This window comes from Culex quinquefasciatus, chromosome 3 (genome assembly GCF_015732765.1).
Source record: "Culex quinquefasciatus strain JHB chromosome 3, VPISU_Cqui_1.0_pri_paternal, whole genome shotgun sequence".
NCBI lineage: Eukaryota > Metazoa > Arthropoda > Insecta > Diptera > Culicidae > Culex > Culex quinquefasciatus.
Genome location: NC_051863.1, coordinates 45,306,271 through 45,332,178, shown reverse-complemented (window position 1 = coordinate 45,332,178; position 25,908 = coordinate 45,306,271). Strand labels below are relative to the sequence as shown.

The 25,908-nt window shown below is 40.2% G+C and overlaps 1 protein-coding gene across 2 annotated transcripts in view; it reads left to right on the top strand.

The window, feature by feature from the left end:
- The window catches only part of LOC6050340 (maternal protein pumilio), a 236,149-nt gene that overhangs the window by 174,094 nt on the left and 36,147 nt on the right, over window positions 1-25,908 (top strand). The window lies entirely within an intron of this gene.

The following is a 25,908-nucleotide window of genomic DNA, read 5'->3' as shown; positions in this document are numbered from 1 at the left end:
GTTAATTGATACAATAAATCCCCAACAAGTGTATGACCACACCTTAGTCACCAAGCTGTGGTGGCCGAGGCAGTTAAGTCATTGGGATTTTTTTTTGTTTTTTTTTGTCGAGCCATAATACCACTGCGACCAATTATAGGAATATTGTGGCGTGACCCTCTTTTTATAGCAGATAAGTTCACCCAGCACCATTTAGCGTGAAGTCATTGGGTTATTATGTCAAAGGTCTCTAGTTCGATTCCCGTAGTCGACACTATTAGGTTTTACGCCGACTCGATTTGGAGGTTAGAGGAGTGCACTATTTACATGGATGCGGTCGTCGATTTTGTTCGGGGAAATTCGTCGACAATCGACGAAGACCATGTAAACAGTGCACACGAGCTGTCAAATTACGTCAGGGTGTAAAACCTAATTGGTTTTTTGTATTGACGGATGAACTTTTTTTTTTGCAAATGAACCTCGAGAGAATCATTCTTTCGCTCATCTCGAGATGTGTTCCTGTGTCCGTAAATGGTACCACTATTCTCTCGTCTCGAGGCCATTATTCTCTCGGACTAGCGCTGCCGAGTTTTGGGTGAAGTTTTTGCTCGAACCAAGGAGTCCAAAGGATTGAATGGGGAGAGCACCCAAATCTATTTTTACTCCAAGGAACCTTCTACTCCTGGGTTCGAACTGACGACATTTGGATTGCTAGTCCAGCACATCTTGCTTAATTAGCCATTTTTGAGACTTCGGACAAAGATTTTTTTTTATTTGGATTAAAACTTGGTTTTTACATTTTCTATGAACAATAAATTATTTTTGGAAGTCCAGACAAAAAGTCTGTTGAAATATAAAAAAATCTGTTTTTCTAGATTTTCTGATCAACAAATTTGTAGGCATTGCTGAGTACTTCTCAGAAAAAATAGTCCTAGACTTTAAACCTATCTTAAAACAATTTGAGGTAAAAAGGGATTTTTTAATTCAATTGTATACAACATCGAGTTCAAACCATGTCGGTCGGCGAAATCGGAAGCTGCACGCACACACACACACACCCACACTCACGCCAAAGTCCGGAAGCCCGGAGCCTAGGATAACACCAAGGCAAAAGGACACATCGATTTTGCCCGGCGGCATGGTGGGTCCTTCTGTGGTGGCGTCGTCGTCGTCGTCGTCGGCGGCGTCAGCAAACATCAGCCCCCGCAGCACTAAATGGATTTAATATGCGAAGCATTTTTCATAGTTTTCCGCTATGGATGGGGACGGCTGGGAAGAAGTGAAAATATGGTTATAAATTTTACATTTTTATGATGCCCGCGATAGGATCCCAACAACGGCGGCAGCGAGCTTTTTTCATAAGGATGAAAGATAGTGACAGCTCGATTTTATGCGAATTGATGGCTCACTCCCCTCGCGGAAGGATGCATCCAAATGGAGCGCGAATGAGTTGTGAGTAAAAGTCGAAGCTGTTACAAATTTGCGCTTGTTTGGATCATCGCGCGTAGCGTGATTCAATTAGGAATGAAAAGCGTAATAATTGAGTCAACCCCTCATAAAAGTTTTGAAGGAGTGATACCAAGTCGCATTCAAACGTTGGCTGATATTGTTGGAGTAGTTCACGCAAATGTATTTTTCCCGTTGATTGTTTGCAGATCCTTAACGTCAGCTAAATTGTCTCCCTCAATCAGGGAGACAGGCCGAACAAGAAGAAGTGTCATCGTCACGACCTCTCGACCCTTTCCCAACCCCAACCCAGGCTGACGAACTTCACGAAATGTATTGTCGGTATAAATCAGCAAATTGGAGTTCTTTGCCCCGGTGTAGATCGATCAAATCATTTTTTTCCCCCGGCGACGACGTTTCCCAAAACGGGGGTAAAAAAGCCTATCGATTTTATATTTTTCTCCGGCAAACGATTTTCCCCGTTTTTCTTATCATGAATCGGGGTGTGGGGGGGATCCTTTTGTGTTCAGGCAGATAGAACGAGAGAGGACGTCACTCTCAGGCATGAAATCGGATCTACGGCAAAATTAATAGTTCCATACTGACTAGGACCGATAGGCTCGTCGTTAACCTTGTGTGTGTGGGGCGCCTTCTCCGTTGGATTTTTTTTTCCAGGAATTTCCTTTCCCGTCAGTGTAGTGCAGCTCCTCGATTTGATAAGATATAGTGAGAGCGTTCTGGCGTGGAGTTCCCATGTACAGTGTTACCGGGATGAATCCTCTATGACGGAGCGTTCTTGGGACTGTCCTCGCCACGGTCCAATAAAGCCGATATAATAGGGGAAAAGAGGGGGATGGGGTGAGCACATTTTTCCACATTGTCATCACTCGTGCGATTATCACTTGAATGCCGATGTGATTCCCATTTTTTTACGCTGGGCTGGAAACGAACTGCTTGATTGTCGTAACATTTGACTCAACAATACAGCGCCTTTACCCGCCCGTGTGGATCAATCGGACCGCGCACTGGACTCACAATCCAGAGGTCGCTGGTTCGAATCCCGCGGCGGGCACTCTAAAATTCTTTGTGTAAATATGGGTATTCGGCGCCGTCGCTCCGTGCCATACTCTCGTACACTTAGGAGCCCAGGGCGGCGAAGTCCTTGTAGATAAAAAGGAAGACACTAGTGGTTGGTACTAGCAATGGTGGCCGACAGCTTTAAAGTCAACTTCGTATACAGCGCCTTTACAGTATCGGCCACTTCGTCTCGATAGGATCACGTAGGCAACGAATCGATATTTTACCCTAAGCGGATATATAAAATGTTTCAGCAACTATTTTTTTTTTTGCTGGAGTGCTTAAAAGTTTTTATTCAGTTTTATATTCAAAAATATGTACTGATTTTTTTTCGATTTGATGTCTTCGGCCAATGTATGTAGATTAGATAAGGTATGGCGGGAATTCCCAGCTGTCAAAATAGTTATCACGAAACCCGGATTTTATATGGAGATTTTCAGAAAAGTGAAAACTTGACCATTTTCCGGGCAAATTTCACCGGATTTGTTTCTGTGGTGTTCTTAAGGATGCCAAACTGAACCGAAAAAACGCGTTTAGTTGAATTTATTTTTTGAAAAAATATTTGTGTTTTAAAAGCGTGTTTCGCTTTAGTTTGGCATGCTTAACAACCCCACAGAAAAAAATTCTGTAAAAATTGCCCGAAAAAAGGTCAAATTTTCACTTTTCTGAAATTTTCCATATAAAATCCGGGTTTCGTGCTAACTAACTATTTGACAGCTTAATAACCCGCCTTACCTTACTAATCTACATACCTTGGTCTTCGGCAAAGTTGTAGGACATGTCAAAAAAAAAAACTCCTTTTTTAATTCGACTTTTTACACAAATAAATGGGCAAAATAACCAATTTTGAAAAATCCATTTTTTTATACGTAAAATGACATCTTTTGAGCTATGGCACAAGTTGTTCAAAATTCATTTGGCAGTATTGCCTTTTTTTCTGAAAAATTATAGTTTTTAAAAACGTTGAGAAAAAGTCGAATTTTTTAAATTAATTTTTAGAGGTAAAATCAAATTTGAAAAAAATCAAATCGAAAAGTAGATAACATATATTTTGATATCGTGCTCCGTTTTGCCTTCCTCACCTTACTGAGGAAAGGCTATAAAATCACTCGAAAACTGAACTTCTCAATTAGACCTCCTAGACCCACCTTCATGTATACCTATCGACTCAGAATCGAATTCTAAGCAAATGTCTGTGTGTGTGTGTGTGTAGGGATGTGGGTCTGTGCACCAAAAAATATGCACTCGATTATCTCAGCACTGGCTTAACCGATTTGGACCATTTTGGTCTCATTCGATTCGTCTTGGGGTCCCATAAGTCCCTATTGAAAATTATGAAGTTTAGTAAAGTACTTCAAAAGTTATGCTAAAAAAACGATTTTGACTAAAGTCCGGAAGATTGTAAAAAGGGTGGTTTTTGTAAGAAACCCCAGCATGTTATACATTTTTAGAAAGGTATTTAAAAGACCTTTCCAACGCGACCAATACATTGAAGATCTGACAACCCTATTAAAAGTTATTAGCAATTGAGTGTTATTTATGCACTTTTTGGAAGCCGGATCTCAGATATCACGATGAAAACGTTGTCCGGATCTATCATGCAACCCGTCGTTGAACAGGTAATCAAAAGACCTTTCCAACGCGTCCAAAACATTGAAGATCTGACAATCCTATCAAAAGTTATAAGCACTTAAGAGTTATTTATACACTTTTTGGAGGCTAGTTCTCAGATATTTAGATGAAAACGTTTTCCAAATATATCATGCGACCTATCTTTGGATAGGTAATTTTCCCCCAAGCGTGTCTATTTTGGATAGCATTACCTTTTGAATGAGAGGAAGGCACCAACCACCTAAGGGTGGATTAAGTAACGTTTTTAGTTATAATTTGAAAATATTATATTTTTAGTCATCTCCAACAAATAAAAAAAAAATAATTTTGCGATTTTTTTGTATGAAACGTGAACTAAAAAAAATAAGTTAAATTTTTAAAGAGTATTACTATTTTTTATGATAAAAAAATCTCAGAATTTCTCAGAAAAAATAGTAACACTCTTAAAAAAGTTTACTTATTTTTTTATGTTCACGTTTCATACAAAAAAAATGTGCAAAATTATATTTTTTTTTTATTTGTTTGAGATGACCAAATATTTAATCTTTTTAGCTAAGCCCCTACCGAAGACACCAAATCGATCAGAAAATCCGTTCTCAAGATATAGATGTTTGAATATTTTTTGTATGGACAGCTTTCAAAATTGTATGAAAACGTGTATGGATGAAATAATGGTGCAAACTGACTTCATCCAAATTAAAAAATACAAAAATGCTCATTTTTGGGAGACTTGCTCACTTTTATTTTTAATTGATTTTGTATGTAAAATTTAATTTTCAAGCTCATAGTAGAAAGTCGATCTGAAATTTTTTTTTTTGCGATTTCTTCGTGAAATGACTACTTTTCCTGTCATCCTCGAACGACGAAGCAGCCTACTTTTCTCTACCAAAAATAACAGAATATAATAGTAACACTTTAACGTGAAGACTTCCATCATTGTCATGATTTTTCGTTCAAAGATATAAATGTTGCGTCGCTTTCAATATTTTTACAAAATTCCTTCAACAAGTTGTTTAGAATAGTGCCCTACACATGCTGATTCCTTTTGGTAACGATTATCCCATTACTTTTGAAGTTATGGAAATCGTCATTAATCAATGACTGTCAACTAGGACGTCAATGACTGTGCCACAAAATTATATAAATTTTGAAGCACAAATGATTTAGATCAAAAATTCCTTCAATGGCTTCAAGAAGGCAACAACCGGCACTTGCTGATTCCTTTTGGAGTTGAAATTCGTTAAATTGAATTTAATACAGTAGTGATGATCAATTTTCTTCGAAAATGATGAACGGTTTCACCTTAAAAAGAAATGCTGAAAAGTTCTTTTTTTTCAGCACTGAAATGGATGCTGAAAAAATGAACTTTTCAGCACTTGTTTGGAAAAGTAATTCTTTCCATTTTTTTATGTATGCGATTCAGTGACTAAAACCATGGACATTACACTTATAATTTTTTTCAAAGAGTGTTTTTCGGAATTGCAAAAAGTGGTGTATAAACTCGTTGCAAAACTTGATATTTTCATCACTCGTTGGATAAATGTCTGACTCGTGCTGAAAAAACCCTCTTTTTGCAACTTGTAGCATAAACTATTTACTATTTCTTAACAAAGTTGTAATTGTTGACTAAGTTTTAAAATTTTATGTTATTTTCTGAAAGAACCCGAACTTTTAATAAGATTCGTTTAAGAAACATTGAAAATTGCCCACTGAAAGAAATTATAAAGTTAAAGAAATAATAACGATTCACGAAATATCGGCAACGCTATTAATATTTAAGAAACCTGGAAAAATTTTCTAATTAATGCGATATGTACAATATCACAAAATGTTTTATTTTGTACAACTTAGTTTTTTTAATTGGTCGATTGAAAGATACGATTTGAATCATGCTAAAAACAACCGATTGTCTCAAGTTTCCACTCAAACTCACTAAAGCCCGGCGCTCAAACCCAGATGTTCACCACAGCTCGCCTTGTCAGCAGGCACAAACAAGTTCAAAGACTTTTATGCTGCCTGTCTCTGCACTTGTACTTGCTCATGTACGGCCGCGCGCGCCACCGAATACCGTTAGCCTGGCCAATCTGGTCATCGGCAGCACTGCACTTCTCTCCGATCATAAACCTGTATCTCGAGGAGAGGGGTCTCTTTCTATTGCCTCTGCACATTCAAATTACCCTTTCTTCTCATCGTTTGAACGCCCTTGCGCACGCCAGGACCAGTCGACGACGACGACGATGATATTATATGGCTTATTGCAACATAATGAAAGGCTTTCCTCGCTTCATGGTCAATGCCAGTGCAATTGCTCGGCTGACTCCGCCGTAATGACCAACATTAAGTGAGAATCAAGCGAACGAACAAAAAAAAAACGCGGACATCGGGACACGATAATGATGGATTCGATCGATTGGAAACCCGTTGGTTCTCGTTGACCGTTTTTTCCCACACTGCTGCTCTCCGAGAGAACCGGTCCCAGATCGTTAGAATGTAATTGAGGTCCCCCAGCCAAATCACAGGCCTTCAAGAAGGATTCACGTGATGCTCTGCTCTGCACAAACGGTTTGGCGCTCATCAATCTTGTTTGGTGGTTTGCTGTGTTTGACGGATGCGTGCGCCAGAAGAAACTGTCACCCGTATTCGATTATCAGCTGATGTAACACCCTCACATTGGTTACCCGTAGAGTGTTACGGGTTATACCGTCAGAAGGGGAGTCTAGGAAGAATTTTTCTTCCCTTAAAAGGTACTTGGTTCAAGCGATTATATGGAGGAAAATGGGTTCCCAAAATCGTGAACAAGCGTCCATGAAATTGAAAACCACGAACAAAATGTTCCAATTTCATGGCACACAGAAAAAAAAACATGGTAATATTACATCTGGGAAGTGGTACATTTTGTCAGAAAAAAGGTGTAATTTTACTTCTGGAAATGTGTAATTTTACCTCTTTTCTGGTGTAATGCCACTTTTTCTGTAAAAAATGATGTAAAATTACATCATAAAAGAGATAATATTCAACCTTCCAAAATTACAACTTCCAAATTTACCTTATTTTTTACTGTGCATGTTTTTCCAAAACTGGAATGGGATTTGAACACACTTTTTCCGTGGTTCCCATTTTCATGGACGCTTGTTCACAATTTTCGAAACTCATTTTTCTCCGTGCAAGAGCTGATGCAAGAAAATTCTAAACTTTGCCAGTGACTCACTTATTCAATAAATCTTGACACAAAAAGACGGTCCCGCAGTGGAGAACAAACCAAACCTTGTGTTTCGATCAATACCAACGTGCGGGTTTCCAGCAGAGGAAACAATACCGCGATTGAGCACGTCAAAGGAGGCGTCGAAAAACCAACCAACACGTGACAACTCCCTTTTATCAGTCAGTGTACTTTTCCTTAACCAGGGCGGATATAGGCACGTAGTCCTTCTCAGCAAAGTCCACTGTGTTGTTGCTTCTTTTTGGGACATCCGAATGTAGACTTTCAGGGGTTAGGGGAAGGTGTCAAGAAATGGACTTATGAACTATTTTTTTTACTAACAAAAGAAAACTGTTGTTTTTGTCAGTCAATTCGAACAAGCTAGTGAAGTTGAATTGCGCAGCTTCAAGAATGTCAAACCTTTGAGGTCCAAAACTGGTCACTTTACCCTAGCATTAACCGCTATTGTTTCATTGACCCGACCTCAGCACGTTCCGTTATCTCTTCTAGCTGTGCAGCAGATCGAGTAGGCCGGAAACGAGGCCAAAACGTCCAAGGTGACGAAAACCGCCCGACCCATCGGTCACAAGCCAGACAATCGAATCGCTGGAACAACGGGGAGAAATCTTATTGTTTATCCCGGTTACATCACCGGCCACGTGTCCGTCCCCAAAACCAACATCCGACGCAAATTTGTACAATATCCATCATCTGCAGCAGACGCGGTCGTTGCCGAAATGTGGACCAAGCTTGCGGTGGTGGCCACAGAGTGACGGTTATTTGGTTAAAGGAGGTTGGAGAATTTGGAGAGGAAGATGACGACAACGCATCGTTCTTCGTCAGTATCGACAGGCGCTCTTCTCGGCACGCAGTTTTTGATGGACATGTCAGGGTTCTCCGACTCTGAGTGCCTGTCATCGGGCCGGCTCTGGTGACGGACTTTCGGGGGGAAGAACGCTTGCTCCCGCCGAGATGGAAATGAATATATTTGGTGTGGCGAAGAAAGCAATCAGTACGATGTCAGTTTGGACTGGCAAGGTTTTTTTTCAAAGGCGGTTATCAGCAGCTCGTTTGCGAGCAATATCCAAAAATAGGCCGAACTCTGTGGTGTGTTGACTTGAGCGAACGAAATTACGTAAAACGTATAAGCTGCCCCTCTGATGTTCAAGGATTATCAACCGGCGTAGTCTGGACCGGAACTCCCATTGTTGATAGCGCGGAAATCGCCCCGTGTAGCAAACACCATCCGGTGCAGAACACCGTGAAGAACAATGCCGCCGCGCCGAGTACACGACATTTTCATTAGCAAGCTCTTTGCCTCATTATTGCTGGTCATTAGTCACGAACCGAGCAGCAAAATAGATGAGATAACAAATTTCCTTCGTCAGTCGAAAGGCGACTTTTTTTTGTGGACGAAAAAGCCACAGCTTAAAATAGCATCGTCGACTTATCGAGAGAGAGGGGACGCAGAAAAAAAAACTGTCAACCCTGTTCTCTCACTCCACTTCCGCGTCAGCATAATTTCCATTACCCAAACCAACCTCCCCCTCTCAGTAGATTTCCCCATTTTCCTACTACTTTATGAGGGGGAGGGGACCATCGATATCGTCGTCGATTTGAAACAAAAGCGACCCCGCTGCTCACCCCCTCAACCAAGTTCGACAGGCCAATCCCAAATTGATAGAAAGCGTCAACTCATGGCAAAAGATCAACCGAGCGCCGAACTTGGACGGTCTTGTTCAGCGGCTTTTAATTCGATTGAGCGAGCGCGATAACAAAGGGTCGTCGTCGTGTTCGTCCTTTTTCCCCGGTGAAAGCTGATCCTTGCTCGGCGGTTTTCCCGCTCTAAGACATAGACGTGCCGAATTTATGACGTTTTGGGGCGTTGACGTTCGGGGTTTCGGTCATGCAGCGTTTGGAGATTGCAAGCTGGAGCGCTTCTAGTTTATTAAAGTCTCTTCTATGTTATTAAAGACTCGTGAAATGTCCTTTAAGATCGTCAGACCATTTTCCTCTTAATTTTCCTGCGAAACGCTGTGGAGTTGGCATTAGATTGTCCAAGTACAAAAATCCGATACCCAAAATAGAAACGTCATTTCATCAGCTGTCAATTCGTACGATTTTCAAAGCATATTTACATACAAATCTATCGGATGTATTTTGGACCCATGTGCTAGTTGCTGTCAACTAATAACTGTGTATTGCTACGCGCTGCAAGTATGTATGTATGAGCTCTCATAAATCGACCTGTGACTGCATTTGTATTGGTAAAATGACATTGGTTTAACTAGGGTACTTTAACCATTAGTGAACCTCTTAGTAGAGCCGAAGCACATTTTTCACAATTTTTCAATATTTCAAGCACTTATTCATAGCTGTTTGTACAAAACAATGGAATCTGAAGTCTTTTAAACAATTTTGACTATTTGTTTCATCAGTTATTTGTTTTTGAGCAGAAAAATAGCCATTTGAAAAAAAAAGTTTTTTTTGCCTGTTATGGACCCCCTTTTCCTATAGTGGGCCCGGGTCCATAATCCGATTGTGGATCTGGGTCCACTATAGGCAAATTTTTTAAACAACAACAAAACCTAACAGACATTCAAACACATTTATTTCCGAAAAAGATCAGAGAAAACGTTTCAAAAACAACTATAAAAATAAAAATAATCTAAAATGTAATTTCCGTATTAATTACATAAATGGTTGAACGAAACTAAACAATAGATTTGTTTACAGTTGCTGATAAAACCACGAATGTTTATTGAAAAAAAAAATGTTTTGTTGTTGATTTATTATTATAAAATATCATTTCAAACTGCAATTATGATGTTTCAGTTAAGTACAATTAACTATAGTTTTGATTAATTATAAATTCTTACAGCTTCAGCATGTTTGGTACTTTTAACATGAAAACAGCTAATAATTGAAAAAAAAAAAATGCGTTTAGGTTGATTACAACAAGCATTTATGGTATGTTTAAGAGAAACTTTTGCTTAAATACACAGTTTTCTTCATTTTTTAAGGTCAAATTAACAGGGTTCCACTTTTGGAAAAGTTATGATTTTTGCTCGAAAAAGAGCAGTTCTTCGCTTTATTTTAGTAAAGTTCCTTAAACTTACATTATTACAGCTTGCTGAAGTTAAATAATCAATCAAAAAATGATTAGACAGTAATTTCAATCATACAATATAACTGCAGTTTTGTTGTGAAAACGCTATTGGCCATGGCTGATTTCAGATGTCGAACTCAAAACACTTATTTTGGTGAAAAGGACAATTCGAGCCAAAAATTTCATTAGGGCAATTCAATGTCAGTCAACATTGTTTTAAATGATGCTGAACAGGCCAAATAAAAGATTTGTAGACAACACCACGCTTGAAATTGTGATTTTATTAAATTTTTCGTCAAAAACCCTTCAGAGGGTCCACTATTGGACTAATGGATAACGTACCCTAGTTCTGTCCAAAATCGGTCAGTTTTTTTGTTTGTTTTTCGTTTTATACATGCAAAACCAGTCTCCACATAATTTTTCCAACTGTCAATACAAATATTTAAAATGTTGGAAAAACTGTACTGTGAGAAGAAACATCGAAAAAAAATATTTTTATTTTTATGTTACAATGTTTATGTCCTCATGAACTTTTGAACCAAGACAAAAACTTTTTTAAATATTTGCAATAACCTAGGAATTTGAAATAAGTTACACTCTAAAAAAACCCGACTTTTAGCACACAAAAAAAACCAAATTTTGAAAAATAACCATTTTTGTAAAATATATTTTTCGATATGTTTAATTTCACAAATGGCATCTTTTAGTCAAAATACATTTGGCAGTGTTGCCAGTTTTTCAAATTTTGGCAAGGCTTTCGAATAATCGTGTCAGTACTGTGTACTATTAATTTTCATATCGTGCCCCTTTTTTAAGTTACAGTCACCTTTTTTGTAAAAAAAATTGTTCTGCAAAATTGCTTCACAGACATTGAGGATTGGCCCAAGGCAGCGAATGTTTTGTTCAGAATTCTGAAATCAACTCTAACATTAGATATGGTCATAAATATGTGTTTTAGGTGTTTTTGGTCCCTTCCAAATGTTGTTGTTTTATTGAAAATTTCGGCAACTATTGGCCTATCTCAATGTCCTTTTTGCAAATTTAAAGGAATCTTCCAAATCCTTTCGAAAAATATTTTCAGAAATGGTCAAGCTTGGTCATGACTTCTACAAGTCAAAAAATCACGTTAAAAAAATAAATTTAAGTGGCTTCAACACAAAAACGGTCCACGCTATCAAAATTTGCTTTTTGATTGAAAATTTTACTTCACAGCTGAAAATATTTTTTTTCACGGACAGCGTGAAAGCCGCGAAATATGGCTTTTTCCGCAAAATTCCGTGAAATTTTATTTTTGCGTGAAACTGTAACGAATTTTCTCAAAATAATTTATGAAACTCAAATAGGAATAAAAACAATCTTTTGAACTACTGTAGAGTTAAGCGAGTGAATAATTAATAATATAGGGTTAGGGATTTTTGACGATTTCGTGGACGGCGTGAAATTCGTGAAATTTATCAATTTTCTCAAATCATTTTTTTAAATAACAACACAAAAAATATTTCATGCATTAAGACTATTTGAGTAAATGTTATTAGGTTTCAATTGAAAAGCTTAATATGAACCATTTGAAGAATTGTTAAGATTTTTCAGGTTTTTCAGAAACGAACTAAATTTAGTAATATTTTCATTCGCTTTTATACATTTTTTTTCTGTTCTCATTTGAATAAAATTTTCGATTTCGTTACAAATTATATTATAGCTGTTTGACATGTGGCGTCGCGGTGTTCATCAAGCATTCATAGCATGCTAAGGAAAATTTGATGCTTTTCTGGGGAAACCCGTTGGTTCCGAAAACCCCGGATGTATTGCCGTTGAGCTCGATGGGGGTTGAACGAATCAACCTGGTCTCTTAGGGAAAGTTGTTCTCCAGATGATTCCGCTCATTTCTGGCCATCCTAGAAGTTTCTACATGTTTTCCCCAGGTCTGTAGGAGCGAATGAAGGAAAATTCAAAATTTCCCATAGTAATTTCCATGTAAACTTGAACCCGCTTGAGACAAGCCAGTTTTCAACCAAATGAGCTGAAATTTGGTGTGAGAGTCCCTTTGGTTATGCCCTACAAGGGGAACCACACCAGAAGTTGATCTGAGAACTTTTCAAAATCCGTACCCACCCTAATATATAGCCCATCCATAAACCAAGTGGCAATTTTTTTGAAAATTACGAGAATTTTTTTGTGTCACGTTCAAATGTAGTAAAGATTTTTTTTAGTTTATTGAAGAATAAAGCTTAAAAAGTAGTTTCTGTAATTTTAACACAAGATTTTCAGAGTTATTTTAACATTTTTTACGTTCCGCAAAATTTGTGTGAAATTTGGTGTTTTGAAATAGAGATCCCCGTGAAATTGGCAATTTTTGAGCGTGCAAAATCACTAAGCCTAAGGATGACTAATGTTGCAAAATGTTTTCTTCGGTCACCGAAGGGGGGTACTCAAAGTGTTGATAAGGGAAATATCATCATCGTTGAAGCGTATGACCGGTTGTGCTGATAGAATATTATGGTCCTGTTTAGCAACGGAGAAGGACAACCATGGGTGGTCTCTCATGCTCATGCTCATGCTGTCACCGAAGGGGGATACTCAAAGTTTTATCAAAATCGGATAATACAAAATATAAATTTGTTAACAAATGGCTCATTATTCAGAAAATTGATCAACTCGATAGAAACGATAGACTCAAAAGAGGGACATCTACCTTGTAAGAAGAAATTATTGATAAAACCAAAACCTTACAATTATTTACAGTATTTTCGCCCTAATCGTTCAAAATTTGCGAAAGTTAAAAGTTCTTACTGAAATTTCTTGTCGAATATATCCAAAACTGCTCTCAAAATTCCAATGATTCGATGAAAATTACAGCTTTCGAAATCTTGCGATAACAAACCCCCTCGAAAAGCGTAATTACCTCTAGGGACCATCCATAAACCACGTGGACACTTTTTTGAGAATCTGTTACCCCCCCCCCCCCCTCGTGGACAATTGTCCATACAAAAACTTTTTGTATGGATCGTGGACAATCGCCATACCCCCTAAAGTGTCCACGTGGTTTATGGATGGTCCCCTAACGAATGGCCCCATTTAATTCCATCTTTCGTCAAACCACTCAAATCAGGCGCGGGGGGGAGGAGCCCATTAGTTTGCTACTATTCAACCAGAACACGACCACGGTGGGGTCCTTCAATGCCGGCGAAAGTGCGCGAGGTGGTATCAAATTACGACGACTTTATTGAGCGCCTTTTGAAAAGATTTGCCCTTATTTCTACCCCCGCGTTCTAGGACGCGTTTGGCGCGTGCCTTAATTTATGGCCTGCCTGACACCCCCGTGGAACTACGAATTCGAGAATGATGCCGATGATTATGTTTATGATGACGATGATTATGACGGGGCGGTTGGTATCGCGAACTACTTTGAATAACAACTCGGGGTGTAGCGATAATATTTATTTATTTATTCTCACTATTTTATTCCGGCTTCGTTACACATTACGAAAGTCGGAGGTCCTTTTACGAAAGCCGAACACTGAGCGAGCGTTAAAAGGAGGCCATTATTTATCACCACGCCTAAATCATTAGTGGCGGTGTGGTGAAATTGAGAAATGGATAGACGTAACTTTGTTGGCGTTCTACTGGTTACAGCACGGAACTAGGTTATGAATAGGACCCATTACGAAGACCACCTTTTTATGGCTGTTTGTTGGAAATTCACTCCCCTGTGCCAGATAAGGCAGTCGGTGACCCCACAGATTGGAAATAGATTCCGTTCGTGAACCACGAGGACGACGACGAGGAAGGCGACAAACACTCACTTAATTAATATTTGCGTAAATTTATCGAACCTCCGGGGGCGACAGGTGATCAAATCACTCCCAGAGAGTCGATAAGACACACTGTGGAGACGTGGCTGCTCTAATTGATTTCAGAACGTTTTACAACACACGTCCTGTTTCCAGAGATCTAGTCCCAGCGACGTACTTCACGGCTGGTCTGGCAGACGTGGTGAAGGCTCGTTTTCTCGCCATCCGGCGAGGTGCGATGGAAAATTTCCATCGCGATGGAAAGGGAACCACTCGCTGAAATGTCCCTGTCTCAATTCGACGAATTTCCTCGCGATGGCGAGGCAATACCATCTCTGCAATCCAGGAAACAGCCTGTCAATAAAGTCCTCTTCTCGAACACTTTCAGGCATCGGTATCGACGCGAGGGGGTCGTCGACGCCAGTGACATCATTGGCGTCATGTTGTTTTTAATGAGTTTACCCCTCCCCCCCTTCATCACCCATTGACAGAGGGAGTGTATCATCATTGTTTTGATAGTAAACACACACACCCAAGCCAAGGGGAGCGGGCCGTCCCCCGTGTCGATAAGATTGTCTTCCCGAACTCGAAACTATTGGCACTACGCCCCCCGGGGCATGGCCTTCCTCTAACGTGGGATTTCTGCTCCAGCGCCTCTGACGAGACAGGAGAAACCGGGACCGACGTTTTACTTCACCATCCGATAGAAGCTCAGTGGATAAGGCGGGAATCGAACCCGCGTCTCATAGCATCATCGGGATCGGCAGCCGAAGCCGCTACCCCTGCGCCACGAGACCCGAACTCATTACATCCGATTATTGCCAGTCGACCGGGTGGTGGTGACACAGTTAATGGAACTTTGATAGTTGGAGAGGGGATTTCGATCCAAAGTTTCATCCTATTACAAACAACAACCCCCTCCTGGAAGGTTGTCGTTACGAATAGATAACGTGCGTCGTCGTTTGGACTACAACCGGACCGTTATCGCGTTTGAATCGTGTGATTCGTGACCGAAATACATCCAGGTGAATCCTGGGGCTTGAATTCATTGCGTGATAAGCGAGCTTTTGTTTTGTTTCGTGAATCATAGCGCGGATTTACGAAGGTGGTCGATAAGCGGTCGAGGGCTCGATAAGTCTGGGTTGACGTGATTCAGCAGAATTCAAAGCTGAAAATACTAGTTACAGTTCAGAATCGATTTTCCAAAGGTTCGATGTCTGAAGTTTCGATTATTCGAAAGCTTGTATGGGACTTTGGATAATCGAATCATAAACACAAAAAACGTATTTTTTTATTTTCTGCATCCATAATCCAGAGGCGAGAGAATCGTTCCTTCAAAATTTATTAAGGCCTCAGTGGAAAAATCGAATGAATTATGCCACCAACTCACACCATCAAAACGTACATCGACTTTTGAACCATTACTTGGTCACCAAGCTGTGGTGGCCGAGGCAGTTAAGTCATTGGTTTAGTCTGTCAAAGGTCTTTGGTTCGATTTCCGTGGTTGGCACTTTTTGTTTTGACGGATGAACATTTTTGACAAATGATCCTCGAGGGAATCTCTCGTCCATTTCGAGCTATGTTCTCTGTGTCCGTAAATGATCCCACTATTCTTTCGGCTCACTATTCTCGGATTCTGCTACCTTATTTAAGTCAAATTAGAGTAGTTGGTTGCCCATTTAATAAAAAAAGTGCATTTTTTTCCATTGGATTAAAAAAAATCTTAAAATAGCGTTTTTTTGTGGTTCGTATTATCCAAAGTGATTTTTCCTATACCTTCGAATAATCGAGGCTGGGCTGTATTAGAGCAATTCTCTAAGATCTCGGTCATTCGATTTTTTTTTGTATTTTTTAATCCGACTGAAACATTTTTGGTGCCTTCGGTATGCCCAATAAAGCCATTTTGTATTATTAGATGGTCCATATAATTTTCCATACAAATTTGGCAGCTGTCCATACAAAACTTATATATGAAAATTAAAAAATCTGTATCTTTTGAAGGTATTTTTGATTGATTTGATGTCTTCGGCAAAGTTGTAGGTTTGAATAAGGACTACACTGAAAAAATGATACACGGTAAAACATTTTTTGGTGATTTTTAATTTAATTTTTTGTCACTAAAATTTTATAAGCAAAAAACACTATTTTTAATATTTTTTTTAATGTTTTAAGAGACATAATATGCCATCTTTTCAGAAATTTCCAGGTTGTGCAAAAAATCTTTGACTAAGTCATGAATTTTTTAATCAATACTGATTTTTGTTCAAAATTCGAAATAATGGTCGCAAAAAAATTAAACTTCATTTTTCGATGTAAATTTAAATTTGCAATCAAAAAGTACTTTAGTGAAATTTTGATAAAGTTCACCGTTTTCAAGTTAAAGCCATTTTTGAGTAACTTTTTTGAAAATAGTCCCAGTTTTTCATTTTTTTAAATTAGTGCACAGTAATTTTGAAAAGCTGAGAAAAATATTTTTGAAAAGCTGAGAAAATTCTCTATATCGATCCTTTCGAAAAAATTTATTTTTAAATTTTCAAATGAAGACTAACATTTCAAAATGGAGTAATATTGAATGTTTAACCCCAGGATTTACGATAAAATTACAACTACCATTAACACATAATGCATATTTAGTTGCTACACAAAACCAGGGAAGCCAAATTCTTTGATATTGAATGTCTGAACGCGAAGCTCTTCAAACTCTATTTTAATCTCTAAATAATTTCGTATCGTCCGGGATTCGAACCAGAATTTTTTGGGTGATATTCACTGTCTTTACTACTATTTATCCTGACCATGACATTTCAAATTCTGAGGACTTGATCCAAGTAAATTTGATAAATTTTTTATGTGAATTCACAGTTTTTGACAACTTATTTAAATAAATTAATAATCGTCGACGTGCCACCCGAGCTTCAGTGTTATGGAGTGGACTTTCTCCACTACGCGACGCGACCGTATTTGAACTCGTTTTAATTTTGATAAATTATAGTTTGCAGCTCCAGTAACACCCTGTAAATTGCTTAAATTGCCCTAGAATTCGTGATTCTAGCAATTTTTCGTCTGCATCGCTCGTTCGCTCTCTCCAACCTGTGTAACGATGTTTTCGAAACCATCAAGCTCTTCACCTGTGCAAAATTTATGGAATTTTCTACCGAACCGGCTTCTCTTTCTTTTCCGGACGTTTCTATGCTTCAGACTGACCAGCAGGTCCACTTCTGAATTTTCAGCGAATTTCTTCGTTGCCGCGCGCTACGGCAGTTAGGTTTTGATCGTTAATAAACATTTTATTCCCCGGAATTCCAGTTCGCTACAACACCACCGCGCTTCCCCCCAGAGTTCGGCTATAAAGTTATGACGATCACAGCGTGTCCAAGTTGACCCACATTGTAGCGCAAAATCTTTGCGTCGCGAAACGATTTTCGAAACTAGGGCCGAATTTACCCGTGCAGGTGCCTGTTTTGACGCCGATGACTCGTCCCTCTCGACAGCGAGGAAGAAAGCAGGCGGAGGTCAGCAAGTGTTCGGATCGGAATTCATATTGCACTTGTTCTGGCCGGTCGTTTGATGATAATTAAAATTCCGGCCGAGCTCGCCCTCGTTGGTGTACGGTCCCGAGCAGAAGGCAGAAGGCTGACGACCAAGGGACACCTGGGACGTCGGCTGCAGTTGACGCTGCTGTTGCTGCAAGAGTGTCCGGATCGTCATTAAATATAGGCCGAATGGCGCTATAAAATTTGATTGAATTTAGGGTGAATTAACGGTTGCTGAGATGAGCAGTAAGGACTTTAACTGACTTACAGTCGTCGCATTTACCTAAAGAAACATGATTTTGATTAGAAGCAATAAAGATTTGACTTTGACTTTGCCTACGTCTCTAGCTTTGACTTTGACTTTGACTTTGATTTTGATTTTGACTTTGACTTTGACTTTGACTTTGACTTTGACTTTGACTTTGACTTTGACTTTGACTTTGACTTTGACTTTGACTTTGACTTTGACTTTGACTTTGACTTTGACTTTGACTTTGACTTTGACTTTGACTTTGACTTTGACTTTGACTTTGACTTTGACTTTGACTTTGACTTTGACTTTGACTTTGACTTTGACTTTGACTTTGACTTTGACTTTGACTTTGACTTTGACTTTGACTTTGACTTTGACTTTGACTTTGACTTTGACTTTGACTTTGACTTTGACTTTGACTTTGACTTTGACTTTGACATTGACTTTGACTTTGACTTTGACTTTGACTTTGACTTTGACTTTGACTTTGACTTTGACTTTGACGTTGACTTTGACTTTGACTTAAATTTGGACCGAATCCTTAGGTTGGTCTTTGATTTGACTCAGTTTGACCTGAACTTTTGAAATATTAAAAGTGCCACAATTTCCACTCGCGCTGAAAAGCATTTTGATGGATTACCTTCAGTCATTTCTCTTCTTTTGTGGTGTCTAGAAATGTTGAAAAGTGCAACACTGTACGCCAGCCAGCAAAACCATCCAATCGATAATGGTGCCGGCTGGCTTTTCAACTGCAGCCACAAATAACGCCAACAAAAAAAAACTACAAAAGGAACAAATTACAAGTGCTTTCTTGCCTTTACAGCTAGCGCTTTCAGAGGCATTGTTTTCAAAAGGATATAGTAACGTTTTGTTAAAATATGCTAAATCCATGAAATCTCCTCGTAACAACATCCGGCTTTTGTTCGTCGAGGGAGAGAAAATCTTGTTCTAAGAACCAAATCACATTATCGTTTTGTTTTACAAACACCCCACACACGTGTGACACTGATATGATTTTGCGCCTTGATTTCCGCAAAGACACACAACACAACCGCAAAAAAAGGGAAATCATTTTGCAAGCGCCGCCACCACACATTTGAATAGACCATTGTGTCTGCGTCGGTGGTGAGGAAAATCCTCCCACGGCACGTTACGTTGGCACTCCTGCAGACGTGCAGACATCCTTTTCCAGCTCTTGCACGAGTGCCTTTTGTGTCGAGTGGCAGGGTAGGTGGTCCTTTACTGGTTCTAACCTATCAAAAATACTACACAAACAGTTCAACTTACGTTGCGCTTAAAAAAACAATAGGTCGAAATTGGGCACAATAGGACCAAAAAAGGCACACAGGCACTTATTTCCCGCGTCACTCGCCGTCATAATCGCGTACATGCTCAAGAGGCCGGAAGCGCGATGAGAGCGGTGTCCACGGCTGTCTCATCCCTTCTAAAACGCCCGTGCGACAGTCTGGCTGCAAGCTGGCAGCACTGGTCGCAGCGCAGCGATAATGTCATTAGGAGCGCGTTATTTCACGCACAATTGAGTTTTGACTTTCCGTGCAGCGATGCGGAAAAAAGGCGCTAGTTTGTGCTAGAATGTTAGTGGGTCAAACATTGTTAGTTGTTGGGATATGATGGCAACACTGACTGGTGACGGGGGGAAAACAAGGAAAATTTCAAATTTCATCAAAATAAGGACCTCGGTTGGGATTATGATCAAATCAAACGTTCCAAATTGCAATCGAATCACGCATATTGCACACACACACACCGGGTCTGAAAAATCCCACCAGATTAAGCATTGATTCCGCTTCTCATCCAATTGTTTACGTTTCGAGCAGATATCAGGTTCTGCACTGAGTATCGATTACTGATTCACGTGGCATCGCCGCTCGCGCACACGCGACTCCAAAACCAGATGAAATCGAACTCAAATCAACTCACTGATACCACAAGTTGAGGGAGGAACGAGGGAGGCACCAGTTATTTATTCGTTCACAAACAAAAGCTTTTTCCCGCGAGGTTGACGCGGTACAATTTTCCAGCTGCATGGATGTGGCAAATTGAGATGCACTCGGCAGTGATGCCAGCTTTCGTGTACTCTCTCATCATTTATTGATTTGCGTTGTCATGCTTTCTTTCCATATGTTGTTGGGTTTCTTTAGACGGAAACTGACATTGTAATTCAGCATCCATCAGAAAGTGTATGAAACGCCCACAAATGTCGCAAAATGTACCCATCAACTTGTGTCTCATGGGAAGATTGTATAAAAATGGAATTGCCTCCGAAGTAACTCAAAACTAAAAGTAGACACTTTCAAGCTTAGCCAGACATATTTTTAGGGACAGTTGGCAATGAAACATGTACAGATATGAAACTCTGAGATCTCAAATTGATCTTGACAATTATTATTTTTATCATTTTCTCTGGCAAACAAAATCCAAGATAAAATTTGGCAAACTCTGTCCTTACTATCCTACTGTACTGTCTGTTTATCTATGCCAAAAACCTTCTAGGTTTCTGGCCCAGAGCACTCGAAAAGTGTTGGGTTGCTGGAATATTTGACTGCATGTTTTATTTTTTTTTCTCCAGTCTGCAAACGAAGCATTTATCAGCCTGTTTATTTTTGAGTCTTGGTATCATTTTATTCAATATTTAACTCTGAAATTAAAATGGAGGTCAACAAAATCAAATGCAAATCTTATTACCTCAAATCTCATGGTCAATGGTCGCAGCGCTTGCTTCGAGCGTATCCTAGACCTTTTACCTTCCCAAAAAAACTGCCCGAATCCAAGTGAAACTTACTTGAGCACACCGTGGAGATTTTCCCTTGTCCTCTTAAAAAAGTGGAGCATCAACACTGCCCGTCTTCCAAATACCCCTGGTGCGCGGTGGAGATGGGAGCGGCTGGCAATGGACGGCTGTCATAATGGTGAGAATCTTGTTCAGGTGAAATTGGTGCTATTCCCAATTATCAATTCATAGGCATTGTTATCCGAGCATTCGTTGGTGAAGGTTGTCTGAATCAACATGACTCGTCGCGTCCCGGCGCAAAACGCCGGCAATATTGCCCTACCTGCGGCTCAAGCAGGCAAAAAAGTGGGAATTTCCAAAAGGAAGGTTGAGGCCTCAACTGATGGCCAAAAACCGGGAATTTCCAAAAGGAAGGTGCTTTTGGAAGTGACATCGAACAGCAAAAAGACGAAAAAGAGCGACGGTACTGTACCGATGGATGAGGAGGAGGAGAACTCTTCATCGCACGAGGAGCAGCTTTTGAAGAACAACAAGTTCGCTGGACTGCCTGACGAGGACCAGGTAGCGGAAGCAAAGGAGAATGAAGTGAAACAGCGAAAGGAGAAACTGCCTCCTTTTTATGTGAGGCAATCAGCAGCAACGATCGACTTTCGTGCGGGGCTGGTTGAACTCATCAAGTCTGGGAAAGTCCAAGGCAACATTCGTCTGTGTCAGGACGGATTTAAGGTGCTGGTGCAATCCAGGCAGCACTATCAACTGGTCAAGGATTACTTGACCGAAAACGAGGCGGAGTACTTTACCCATGATGTCGTCATGGATAAGCCGTACAAAATCGTCGTCAGAGGTCTGTACGACATGCCAGTGGAGGAATTAGCTGCCGAGCTAAAAGTTTTGAAACTGGATGTGTTGGCCGTGCACAAAATGAGCCGACGCAACAAAGACATCAAGTACCGTGACCAGCTCTACCTGCTGCATTTGGCTAAGGGATCGACGACGCTTCCTGAGCTGAAGGCAATCCGAGCGGTTTTCAACATTATCGTGTCGTGGGAGCGATACCGACCAGTGCATCGTGACGTCACACAATGCTTCAACTGCCTGGGCTTCGGGCACGGAGGTAAGAACTGCCACCTGAAGCGTCGTTGCGCCAAATGTGGTACTGATGCGCACATCACGTCCCAGTGCATCCAAGATTCGCTGGTGAAGTGCCTCAACTGCAACGGTGAGCATTCGTCAACCGACCGAAAGTGCCCCAAGAGAGCTGAGTTCGTGAAAATTCGGCAGCAAGCATCGACGAAGAATCAGCCTCAGCGTCGTAGAACTCCTCCAGCCCTGGTGGAGCAAAATTTTCCACCTCTTCAACCGCGACGCCAGGTCCCGAACTTGGCACCGTTGCCGTTGGATCCCAGGAAGAGAGCTGAGATGAATCATCCACGGCCGGGTTCCAGCCAGGAGCCGAGACCGCCACCACCGGGCTTCAGCCAGGAGCCAAGACCAACCCAAGAACCAGCAGTTGAGGAAAATGGTAATGATCTTTACACCTCAACCGAACTCCTCAATATTTTCAAACAGATGTCCGCTGCACTGCGTGGATGCAAAACCAAGACCCAGCAGATTGAAGTGCTGACCTCGTTCGTCATCCAGTATGGATCGTAGGTCCCTCAAGCTGCTGAATTGGAACGCTTGCTCCATTAGGAGGAAGAACTTAGAGCTGGTGGATTTTCTTCGCGAGAAGGAGATCGACGTAGCTGCCATCACGGAAACTCATCTGAAGCCCGGTGAAAAAGTTTATCTGCAAAACTACAAGATTGCGACGCAGCTCGACAGGACCACGTCTGGAGGAGGAGGTGTGCTTGTCGCTGTTCATCGTGATCTCAAGCCACGCCGGCTGCCACACTTTAAGCTGGACATCATCGAGGCCGTTGGAGTGGAAATTCCCACTTCGGTTGGCCCAGTACTCTTCATTGCTGCATACTGCCCACGTCAGGTGAATGCCAGAGATGGTTCAGCAGCAAAACTGAAGGGCGATATCCAGAAGCTGACACGGCGGAGCGCAAAGTACATCATCGCTGGTGACCTCAACGCGAAGCATGAAGTTTGGGGCAACAGCAGGAGGAATCGGAACGGAGTGATTCTGCACAACGATCTGCAAAACGGATACTACAACGTTGTGAGTCCGGATCGTCCAACGAGGGTGGCTCGGTCTGGGAATCACTCAATCATCGATTTCTTCATTACCAATATGGCTGAGAACGTGGCTCATCCTGAGGTGTTTGAAGAGTTGAGTTCTGATCACTATCCGGTGGTTGTGGAGGTTGGAGCTTCCGTTACTCCGCAGCGGCAACCAACCCGGAAAGATTACCACAACGTTGACTGGCAGCAGTTTCAGCAAGTGGTAGACAGCAACATCGACTATGATCAACACCCGGAAACTTCTGCTGATATTGATCGTTCGCTGGAGGTGATCCAGCAGGCTATCAACCAAGCAGAGGCTGCCAACGTTCGGGAGGTTCCTGTTAATTTTAAGGTAACTGATATTGACGTAGATACTAAACACTTGATTAGACTTAGGAATGTTTATAGGAGACAATATCAACGGACTGGGGACTATGACAAAAAGATTTCAGTTAACAATTTGAACAAAATCATACAAGACCGACTTGACAATATCAGAAATCAAGAATTTTCAAAACATGTAAGCCAGCTTGGGAATTATTCAAAACCATTTTGGAAACTTTCAAAAGTTCTTAAAAACAAACCAAAGCCTATTCCTCCTCTTATTGTTGAGGATTCTCCTTTGATTACATCCGAGGAAAAGGCAAATGCACTTGGGCTTCATTTTGTTAGTTCACATAATCTTGGCGCTTCCATGACCAGCCGTAAAGAAACATCAGTTGCCAATAGTATTTCAACAATCAATGACTCTACCTTTGAATTTCCTGCAGATTCCCATGTTTCTGGTGAGGAAGTCAAAGTTGCAGTTAAACAAATGAAAAATATGAAAGCTCCTGGCTTTGATAACATTTTAATCTAGTGTTGAAAAAACAGAGTGATCAGTTCTTTCAACATCTAGCCAATATTTTCAATAAATGTTTGCAACTTGGTTACTTCCCCACCAATTGGAAGCTGGGCAAAGTCATACCAATTTTGAAGCCTCAAAAGATCCAACATCGCCAACAAGTTATCGTCCCATTAGTCTTTTGAGTAGTCTGTCCAAACTCTTTGAGAAGGTCATCTATTCAAGGCTTTTGGATTTTACCAACGATAATAATATAATTTTGAATGAGCAGTTTGGCTTCCGAAAGGGCATAATACTGCTCATCAGCTTACGAGAGTAACTAAAATCATCAAGCAGAACAAGCTTGAGTCTAAATCAACTGCTATGGCTTTGTTGGATGTTGAGAAGGCTTTTGACAATGTTTGGCATGATGGTTTGATACATAAACTGTATTTATACGGTTTTCCAATGTATCTTATCAAAATTATCCAGCACTATCTTTCGGAGAGATCGTTCAGGGTTTTTCTGAATGGGATTGCTTCTGGATTATTCAACATTGATGCTGGGGTTCCCCAAGGAAGTATTCTTGGCCCACTTCTGTACAATATTTTTACATCTGATTTGCCTACTCTTCCTGGTAATGGTGTGTTGTCACTTTTTGCTGATGACACTGCCGTTATTTATAAGGGTAAAATAACCAGATATTTAGTTGGCCGTCTTCAGAAGGGTCTTGACGTTCTTTCCGAATACTTTGGCGACTGGAAAATTCGCATAAATGCAGCCAAAACTCAAACCATCATTTTTCCACTTTCCAAATCGGCCAGATTTGTCCCAAAGGATGATGTTTTGATTAAAATGAATGATGTTTCGATACCCTGGTCAAAGGAAGTTGTCTATTTAGGTCTCATACTTGACTCGAAACTTTTGTTTCGGCAGCATGTAGATAAAATATTGAACAAGTGCAGCATTCTCATCAGGTGTTTGTATCCTTTAATTAACAGAAAATCAAAGTTATCTTTGAAAAATAAGCTAGCAGTTTACAAACAAATAATTTACCCCGTTATTGAGTATGCAGTACCTGTTTGGGAGTGTTGCGCTAGAACTCATAAATTGAAGCTCCAGCGTGTCCAAAACAAGGTACTCAAAATGGTTTTGAATGTTCCTGGCTGGACAAGATCAAGTGAGGTTCATGAATTAGCAGAAGTAAAAATGTTGGATCAGAAGATTCAAGAAAAATGTTTGAAATTCAGGGAAAAATGTGCTATATCTGAATACCCCTTGATTCAAGGATTGGTTTAGTTTATGGTAAGATTAAGTTAGTTTTAGGTTAGGTTATGTTTTCTTAATTTTTTTCTTCATTGTACCTAGTGTTACAAAAATGATAAATCATATACTTTTAAAGTTATGAATATGAACAGTGTTTAAATCACGAAAAGCAAACTAAAGCTGAAGAGCCACAGCTGACCACTTATTATGTAAACCAAATGTAATTATTATAAGAAAGATTCAATAAAGTATATTTAATTCAAAAAAAAAAAAAAAAAAAATTCAATTCATAGGCAACTTGGGCTTAGGGAGCGTTCTTTTATTACGTAACGAAATATTTTGGAGTTTTTTACCCCCTCCCTCCCCTCGTAACAAAATCTTCATACAAATTTTAAAAATTTTGTATGGAGCAGAACACGGCCTCCAACTCCCCCCCCCTCCCCCCCAACTACGTTATGTAATAAAAGAACGCTCCCTTAGACAATCATCACATTACATGGCTTAATCTACGATCTATCCTATATGGTTGATGTCTTCCTCACATTTTGCCAACAATGGCTGATATGATGGATTTGGGACAGAAAAGTATATAAATGTCACTTAAGTGTTCATAACTTGAGGCAGGGTTGCTAGATCTTCAATGTTTTTAAACCGTTGGAAAAGTCTTTCGATTACCTGACCACCGATGGGTCGGATGATGGATTCGGACATAGTTCGGACATTTAAGTGAAATCCGGCCTCAAAAAAGTTCATGAATGTCACTTAAGTGGTCATAACTTGAGACAAGGTTGCCAGAACTTCAATGTTTTGGACTCGTCGGAAAAGTCTTTTGACTATCTTACCATCGATGGGTAGATTATAGGATTATAACCTTACCTCAGTGAGGAAGGCAAAATA